We start from the raw sequence: 9,289 nt of genomic DNA, 5'->3' as shown, positions 1-9,289 counted from the left end.
CCTCCCACCCACCACCCAAAAAAAAAAGATGTCTAAAGGTGCATCAAGCAGCGCCCAACCTGGTAAATGAGGAAGTGGTGGACGTGGTCGTGGTGGGGATGTTCATGAATGAATGGTTATATTCATGTTTATGTCTTTAACTATGGATAATTATGGAGTCAAAACTTATGTCTTTTCTTAAACTTATTGTCGAATTATGTTTGGTTATATTCATAGTTTATGAGTAACTTAATCTGGTTTCTTTTGAAAATTGTTAGTGTTTGTCCATGCCGCGATAAAATAACTAACTACAATGTGTGCAAAAAATGCAGGATTCTGGCATTTTTTCAGTTAGAATCGGTTTACATGTACCTATATGTAACCCGATTCTGACAGTTTCCCAGAGATTTATTTTCAGAATCGTTTTACATGTACCTATATGTAATCCGATTGTTATGAAGAAAAGTTTTGTAACTTAGAATCAGTTTTCATGTACATATATGTAATCTGATTCTTATGAAGAAAAGTTTTGTAACTTTTTTTTCTAAGAATCGGTTTTCATGTACATATATGTAATCCGATTTTTATGAAGGAAAGTTATGTAACTTTTTTTTTCCAAGAATCGCATTGCATATGCATTACAAAAGCCCGATTGATGAGAGACATATTTTAAATGATTTTGTAAGGATACAATCGCTCTATGTGGTCATCTCTAAAATCCGATTGTGTGAATTGAATTAAAAAAAATAACCGTTGAGACCATCTATATAAGAAAAACCTCTTTGAGCCGCTCTCACATCACACACTTAGCCTAGAAAATAGAATGGGAACCGTTTGAAGATTTGTGTCTGGATAAATCATTTTCTAATACGTTCCGTGAATGTCCGAATGAAATCTATTCAATGTTTTGGAAGAGAGTTAAAGAGTTCTTTTACGGGCGTACCACGAATCCCAATAACCGTAAATGGAAAGACTTGGCTTTTCGATTCCAATACATAAAAAGCGCAATGTGAGAGTACGTAAAAGTTAGAAATATGGTGTACCACTATCATCCACGATCTCCTCTTAGGGAAAAAGTGAGTCATGCGATCATTTTTATACCTATGTCAAAAGTTCACATACTAACATTTAAGAATTCATTGAATTTCAGTTGGAACGTTTCAATGGGCTATGGAGAATTCATAATGGGGAAACCAAGTTCATTCACCACAAAGAATATACGACGTTCTACCGACATGCTCGGAGGTTCATTGACGAGCATTTGATGTGTCAAATTCTAGAATTCCCATACTGAATCCTATATATGTAGTGCGCTAATTTCCTAAACCATGTAATGAATATTTTGTTTCTGAAAGTATGGCACAATCGGTATGGACATATATAAACACCGATTTTTGGAATCAGTTTATGTGGGTATTTTTTAAACTCCGATTCTGGGTTTACATCGTCATTCGGCATAAACTCAACCCAGAATCGGTTTACAAACTTACTAACATCAACCGATTCTGAATCGAGTCTTTTGAAAAAAAATTAAATTTTTTACAAGTGTTGATTATGCATTAATGAAAATTAGTTTCAGGATTAACTTGGTTAAACATTATTTAATGATCCGAATTAGCACTAATTTCACAAGGGCATATTAGGCATTAACATAAATAATGGATAAGGGGTTTCTATGAATTATTTCTTAATGACCCTATTTTGTCATATAGCTAAAAGTCCCAATTAAGTGGCATAGACCTCAATTTATCCAGGTTAAATTAGTTTAACAATTAGATACAAATGAAGCTCTAGGTGTACCCCTTTTTTCAGATACCTCTCATGTGAAGGCAAAGACGAAGCCATTGAAGAGAGCAAGTGAAAGACAAATGTAAGTATGGCCTAGGTATATTCCTGGGCGCAATTCTCTTGATCACTTTTATGTGGGCATCTTTTTTAGGGTTATTTTGTTTTTGGTACTCAGGTTTTGTCCAGTTTTTGAGGTTGGTCTAACATTTGTCCAGCTTGGCGTTTGGTACTTGGAATTGACGTGACCCACGTTGACTTGGTTAAGTTTTGACTTCAGTTTGAAAATTATATAAAAAACATAATTTTTTTAATTATTAGACTAATTTACTGCAGTGCCCTTCACTTTACTATTATTTACATTATTATCAGAGATAGACAGAACCCATATCCTCTTCCTTCGCCCAAACACATCACCACCACAATCAACTTCACCGTCTCTCTGTGACTACCACTACAAATACAAACCCGTGAAACATCCATCTTTCCACATGAGCGTTAAAGAAGACAAAGTCACGGTCAATCAATTCCGTCGTCTCTTTATAGGGCTCTCGTCGGACTTCTACATATGAGGTATGCTCGGTAGTGGATCCATGGTGTTCCTATTCATGTGTTGTGGTAATTGTTCTTCAAAAAGAAAAAAAAATGAAGTCAATTCAGAACTTTCAAATTCCACTAAGAATTAGGATTACAAGAGGATTGATTAGTATATTAAAAACTAAACAACGGAATCATTTTGATTAAGAATTGTATTCGTAATCAACTGGAATAAAAAACTAATGGACCTTAATTAAGGTTTTAGATTCAGAGAAAGGGGACGATTGGTTTATGATTTGTAACGTTTTAAAAATGGATCCGTTTGATTAAGTTTTGATCGGGTTTGATTGGGTTTTGGTTGAATCAGTTTGGATAGATTTCAATATTCCTAATTCAGGTGCTCATCATCAACATGGTGGCAGAGTAGTGGATGCAGATGTGTTCAACAATGGGGGAGGAATAAGATGAAGTGAAAATTAATTAGGTCGAACTGAGTGTCTTGAATCGTGACCATAAGGTTAATGTAGATTCCAGAAGAACAAAAGATTAAGAACATATGTGAGATGATAGTGGTGTTTTTGCATAAGAGAATTCACGGCAATCCAGGCGGAAGAAGAAGAGTAAAGGCATTAGGGTTAATTGTTATTTTATCTCATAGTTTCATTAGAACCGTTGGATCCAGGTTTATTTCAGGGTATATCTGTAAACTTGATATTTATATTTTTAAAAATTTAATTAAAATTTGTAAACGTAATATTTGTTTTAAAAATTAATTAAAATTTGGTCACAAACAGTCAAGCAGGGTCAACGTGAATTCCAAGTACCAAACACCAAGCTGGACAAATGTTAGACCAAACTCAAAAGCTGGACAAAACCTGAGTACCAAAACCAAATTAACACTTTCTTTTATTCATTCAGTTTCTTTTTTATATTTTTTAAGGAGCAAGAGGAATTCCATTTGCTAGCCTCGTCTTTTTCAGATCCGCAAGATTTGTGCTTAGTCATATGAGCCTTGTTTACCATGTCCTTTGTGTTAAGTGTAGTGAAGTCTTTTGAAGTTCCTATTTGGCTCGTGTTTATTCATGAGACACATGTTCACGATTTTCTTTTTATATTGTTACTAACGATATTGTAACAACTTAATCAATTCTGACAGTTTAATGGATTTTAACTTTTTTTCAAATAATTTCTCATGGTATTAGGTATATAGCTGTGAAGCAAAAACATAAAACTTTGTAGCAATTCTTCTCGATTTCTGATTCAACATCTTTTTCAATGTCTACATATTCCTACAATGATTTCAATATAAATTAAGAAGTATAAAAATTTTCATCTTAATTTTACAAATTTTCAGATTCTTGATCTTGATTCTCAATTTCAACAAATTTCTTCATCATTTTTTTCTCGAGATTTCTAATGGCTAATATTCGAAGTATGCTAGTCAACATCTTTTCAACAATCAACACCAAAATTACCAATCACATGAAAAAAGTGGAGAGAGAAGGAGCAGAAAAACCGCTCTATCTCGAACGAAAATTTTCTACGTTTCATGGAGTTCTCAAGATCTGCGTTTAGAGGAAAGGAAGAGAGGAGGTTTCAAATCATGGATGGTTTTTTCAGTAGATATTGCAAGGTGGTTTTCTACAGTTCTGGAGGAAGCAAGGGATACAATGAACACGAAGACAAGATGGCCTAGAAGGGAGGGTGAATCATCATTATTGTGTGAGGTTAGAGAGAATGAGGCAGGGAAATATCTCAGAATCTCTAGGATATGAAGAGGAGATGACAACAGATCTTATGTTATCTGTATTCCCTGTAGAGGAAGTGGATATTATTGGGGTGTTCTATGGAAGGAAATCGACAGGTTGTTGAAGGAGAATAACTTGATCAAAAAACCAGTCCAACAGATGCCTTCAAGGGATGAGTTTGCGTCTGATCTACCTTGACGGGAAGCTAGGAAACATCTTTTTGAAGGTATTGTTCGTGTAGAAGGAGAGATTTTCTGGCAGAAGGTTGCAAGGAAGATTATGAGGCAAATGGAATGGGATTCGTTCATCGATATGGAGACTATCGATGAATGCACTGCTAGAATTGTCTTAGACAAGGATTACTGGCTTGATATCTGGAGACCTCAGAAGCTTTTCATTGATATGGAAGTGGTGCACATTTCGCAAGATAAAGGAAAGGTAGAGATACCAAATAGGAGTCTCAGGATTAGAAAGATCAGTCACTGACAAACAAACGACACATACATGCAAGGATAACATAATCCCTTTACATACTTTAGCAAAATATGGAAAATGGCTAAAAGTCAGGGGTATACCACATAGATTCTGGAACTCTAAGTGTTCAAATCTGTGGGTGACAAGCTTGGGGGTCTTATCGAGGTTGCTACAAGTTCACTGAAAATGGTGAATAATAATTTTTTCAGAATTAAAGTCAGAGAGGACTTTTATACGATCCCGGCGGTGCTCATGGTGGAAGATAAAGACCAGAAATGGGCAGTTACCATAGAATGGGACTTCAAGTTCGATCCAAAGATCAGGGCGTCAATGGAGGAGTATATCAGACTCATTAATGAATTTGATAACATAATTTTAAATTCAAAAGATATTTACCCTGTGATTTTTGGATCAAGATTGGTGGCTTCAGATAACTCAGCTAATGGTCCGAGTCTAAGAATTGGTGGTACGAACAATGGCTTGGGCATTAATCCAACAACACCAGCACTCAAACTTAAAGTTTTAGAAGGCCCATTGTCTAGAGAAGTTGACCAGGGAGGTGGTCTTTCTTCTTCTAGCTCGGGAGGTCATAGAAATGGTGGATTTTCTCAACCTACCGTGAGAGAGACTTCTAAATCTACTTTTCAGAATGATGGAGGGAAGTTCCAGTCTCATAGGGATTTATTAGTCTCCACTGTTAATGAGTTCCATGCTCTAGATGTGTGCGGAAGGGAATATGGGGTTCCCACCTCAACTAGACTGGAGGTTATTGATAGTGTTATTGCTGCTGAGGCGCTTGGATCATAGTGTGTGTTTGGAAGAGAAGGTGATGTACCCAACATTCCTGTGACGCCAACTGACTTAGAAAATTTTGGAACATTATCTCTCGAAAATGGTGGAGGTGTAGGAGATTTTCCAGCCATTGCAGGGATTAATGAACCATTCTTGGAAGAGTGTAATGACAGAGGGTTTCTTTCCTCAGTTCCTACTGACGACCTTCAATTGGTCTTACACTCTAGCCAACTTGAGAATACGATTGTGAGGGAATCACCATTAATGGCTCATGCGTCAACAACAGATCATCATATGGATCTTTTCAATGTGATCGATGACCAAATTGTCATTAATTTGGGTGACATTCAGCACTCTAATATTGATTCTAATGAACTTATTTTCTCTACTTCAAAGCTAGTAGTGGAACTTTGTTGCAGGATGGGAGGCATTTCACCTAAAGACGAGGTACAAGAAAAGGCAGTCATTGACGAAATATTATCCAAATACAGGGATAGGTACAAAGCTATTGCGGAAGGTCAGAGAGTAATTGATAGCTGTGACTCAAATGTTTCTAACTCCTCTATTAATGAGGAGGAGAATGAGGAGGTGAACTCAAGGGACAAAAGTGTACCTGATGGGATCTAAGATTGTCTCATGGAACATAAGAGGCTTAAACGATTATGCCAAGCAAGTTGTGGTGATAGACATGATTGCTCAGCTCCATTGCGCTAATTGTTGTATCCAAGAGACTAAGATGATTTTTATGTCTTATTTCTTTGTTCGTAAATTATGGTATGACTCGGATTTTAGAATGGATATTTTACCCTCACAAGGAGATGTAGGTAACAATGGTGGCCTAATAACAATTTGGGACAACACTATGCTGGAGTTAGTGGATAAAAGAACAGGACTGAATTCCATTACTTGCCTTTTTCGATTTCGCAACATTGGTTTTAAGTTTTTACTGACTAAAGCGTACTCCCCGTGTGATCATGACAGAAGAGAAATCTTTTGGTCTGATTTGGCACATGTGAGATCATGGTCTTCTGAAGCTTAGTGTTTTGTTGGAGATGTAAATGCAGTAAGAAGTGATGCGGAAAGAAACAATCCAGGAGGAGATTTACGGAATATGAAGCTCCTTAATGACTTTCTCTCAGACCAAGAGTTGATTGACTTACCATTACATGGTGGTGCTTATACTTGGAGCAATAAGCAAAATGATCCATTGCTATGTAGATTGGACAGATGCTTGGTGTGCACAACATTTGATGCTAAGTTTAACAATGCTACCCAGACATCATTAGTACGCACTATATAAGATCACAATGCCATTTTTTTGGATTTAATTCCCTCAATCAAAATTCATTCAAGTTTCAGGATAGAAAACCACTGGTTGGAGCATCCGGATTTCGTGAAGTTGGTGGAGATTTGGTGGAATTCAATTGACTATGTGGGTACTCCAGGGTATGTTCTATTTCGAAAGCTTCAGAACTTGACTTATTTTATAAAGAATTGGAGTAGGAATAAGTTTGGAAATGTGAAGAAGGAGGAGGAGGAACTTAAGAAGAAGATAAGCGATTTGAACATTGCAGAGGAGAGCAAGACTTTGTCCTCAGCTCAGCTTGGTGAAAGAGCAGATTTTTTGAAATCCTTGAATCAGGTGAAGTGTAGTAGAGCCAGAGTGGCGTTTCAAAGGGCGAAGGTAAAAGGCTTTAAGGATGGAGATAAGAACACGCATTATTTTCATAGAATTGCAAGTGGTAAGAAGAGAAGAAACTATATAACAAAGCTGGAGGTAGATGGAGTAGATGTTTTCAACCATGAAGTTATAAAAAAAGAGATTCAGGATTACTATACGAACCTGTTTACTACTGTTTCGCCGGTTTTTCCTTCGTTTGAAAAGATGGAGTTCAGATCGATTGACTTAGTGCAACAAGGTTGGATGGAGAGAAATTTTGACGAAGAAGAGGTCTTTATGGAAATAAAGATTGTGGTGCCAATAAGGCTCCATGTCCTGATGGCTATAACTTGGAGTTTTATAAAGCTTGTTGGGAGGTATTAAATAAATATATTTTGGAAGCTTTAAATGAATTTCATGTTACAGGTAAGTTGGATTGGAGATTAAATGTCTCTTTCATGAAGTTGATACCGAAGAAAGAAGACTCAGCAACGGTGAGAGATTTTAGGCCACTAAGATTGATTAGTAGAGAAACGATTAAATACAATAATGAGGAAATTCTTATTGGGAGAGGATGATGAGAGGAGAAAGATGAGTTGGTTTTCGTTTAAACGGATCTGAAAACCTAAGAAGAAAGGAGGTATGGGTATATGAAGTTTGCGGCTGGTGAATAAATCTTTGTTAACCAAATGGCACATCAGATATTTTAAGGAGAAGACAGCGCTTTGGAGGAGAATCGTTTGTGAAAAATCAAAGGCAGAAGAGGAATGTTTACTTCCTGTTCAGGTTAAGGATTCAATTGGGAGAAGCATGTGGTTCGACATACTTCGAGAGCATAAAGTCTTTAATGACTCTGTGAAGGTGCAGGTGAAAGATGGTTCAGGAATTCGATTTTGGCATGATTGCTGTGTATAGAGACTTCTTTCAGGATGAAATATCCACGACTATACAAAATTAGCAGTCAAAAGATGGAGAAGGTTAGTGAAATATTTGGTAATATGTGGAACTTTCAATTCAATAGATTGTTGGATCCAGTGGAGAGCATCGATCTTTTGGAGTTGAAGCATGATTTGAGACTTGTCAGACTAACTCAGGGAGAATAAGACTGTTTGGAAGGAGATGTTTCATCAAAAGTAATATATAAGAGACTATCTGACCCGGATCCAGATTGGGATGGTGAAAGAATCCTATCAAGTAAATTTGTGCCTCCTAAAGTTCTATTTTTAGTTTGGGCTTCTCTGCACGAGTCCATTCCAACCAGGCATATGTTACAGCATGGGGGAGTCAAAATTCAGTCCAACCTGTGTCTCTTTTGCAATTCAGAACTCGAAACTCTGGAGCACTTATTTATGGACCGCAGTGATGTTATAAAGCTGTGGAATTATTTCATAACTTCGTTGTATGTTAGCTGGATGATGCCACTGAAGTTTAAGGAAATGATGATTAGCTGGAGACTGGAGTAAACATCAGCCAAAGTGAAGATGGTGTGGCATCTTCTTCCTTTCTCCATTTGCTGGGAAGTCTGGAACGAGCGTAATAAGAGGGTTCATGGAGGTAGAGCTAAATCTGGATATGAGTTAGAAACAGCAGTGAAGCAATGAATCCATCTATGGAGCTCGACAACGGAAGTTTTCAATCAATTCTCAGCGACTCAAATTGTATTGCATTGGGAGACTATTATGAATCTGTAATTGAAGATTTCCTTTCTGTTTTGATGGTCCTTTGACCCTGTAAATATCCTATACATATTTTTTTCCCTTTTAATATATCCTTTTTTCCTCAAAAGAAAACACACCAAAATTACCAAAATATACGGTTTTCTAACAATCAAGGTGCAAGTTCCTCCCTTATGAACTCTACCAACACTAAATTATCATTATCATTTTACAATATAATTTATCAAATTTTGTTTTAATCAAATTGGATTCAACCAATTACTTGTTTTGGATCATAAATTTGGACCGATCTTGATTTACAATAATGTTTATGCATATGTTGATGATGATAATAATGGAAGAATTGTAATTGATGGACGAAATTACATGAAATGACGAGGATACCAAGTACACCTTAATCTTTTCGATATCAACCTATTTGAGACACCTGTAATATAATACAGACAAGTACTACCAAGGAGATTCTTTATCAACAAGGTAACATCGGGCATGTAGGATACCAAGTATCAGATTAACATACCAGTGTATTTATTTTATTATAACTAAATGAATAATTACAATTACGTAACGAAAATTAAATAACACGAGACAACATTTTGTTAACGAGGAAGCCGCACATACAGAAAACCATAAGACCT

Source organism: Papaver somniferum, unplaced genomic scaffold, assembly GCF_003573695.1.
Source record: "Papaver somniferum cultivar HN1 unplaced genomic scaffold, ASM357369v1 unplaced-scaffold_10, whole genome shotgun sequence".
Taxonomy (NCBI): domain Eukaryota; kingdom Viridiplantae; phylum Streptophyta; class Magnoliopsida; order Ranunculales; family Papaveraceae; genus Papaver; species Papaver somniferum.
The sequence above is the reverse complement of the archived record's forward strand: the minus strand, read 5'-3'. Positions refer to the sequence as shown.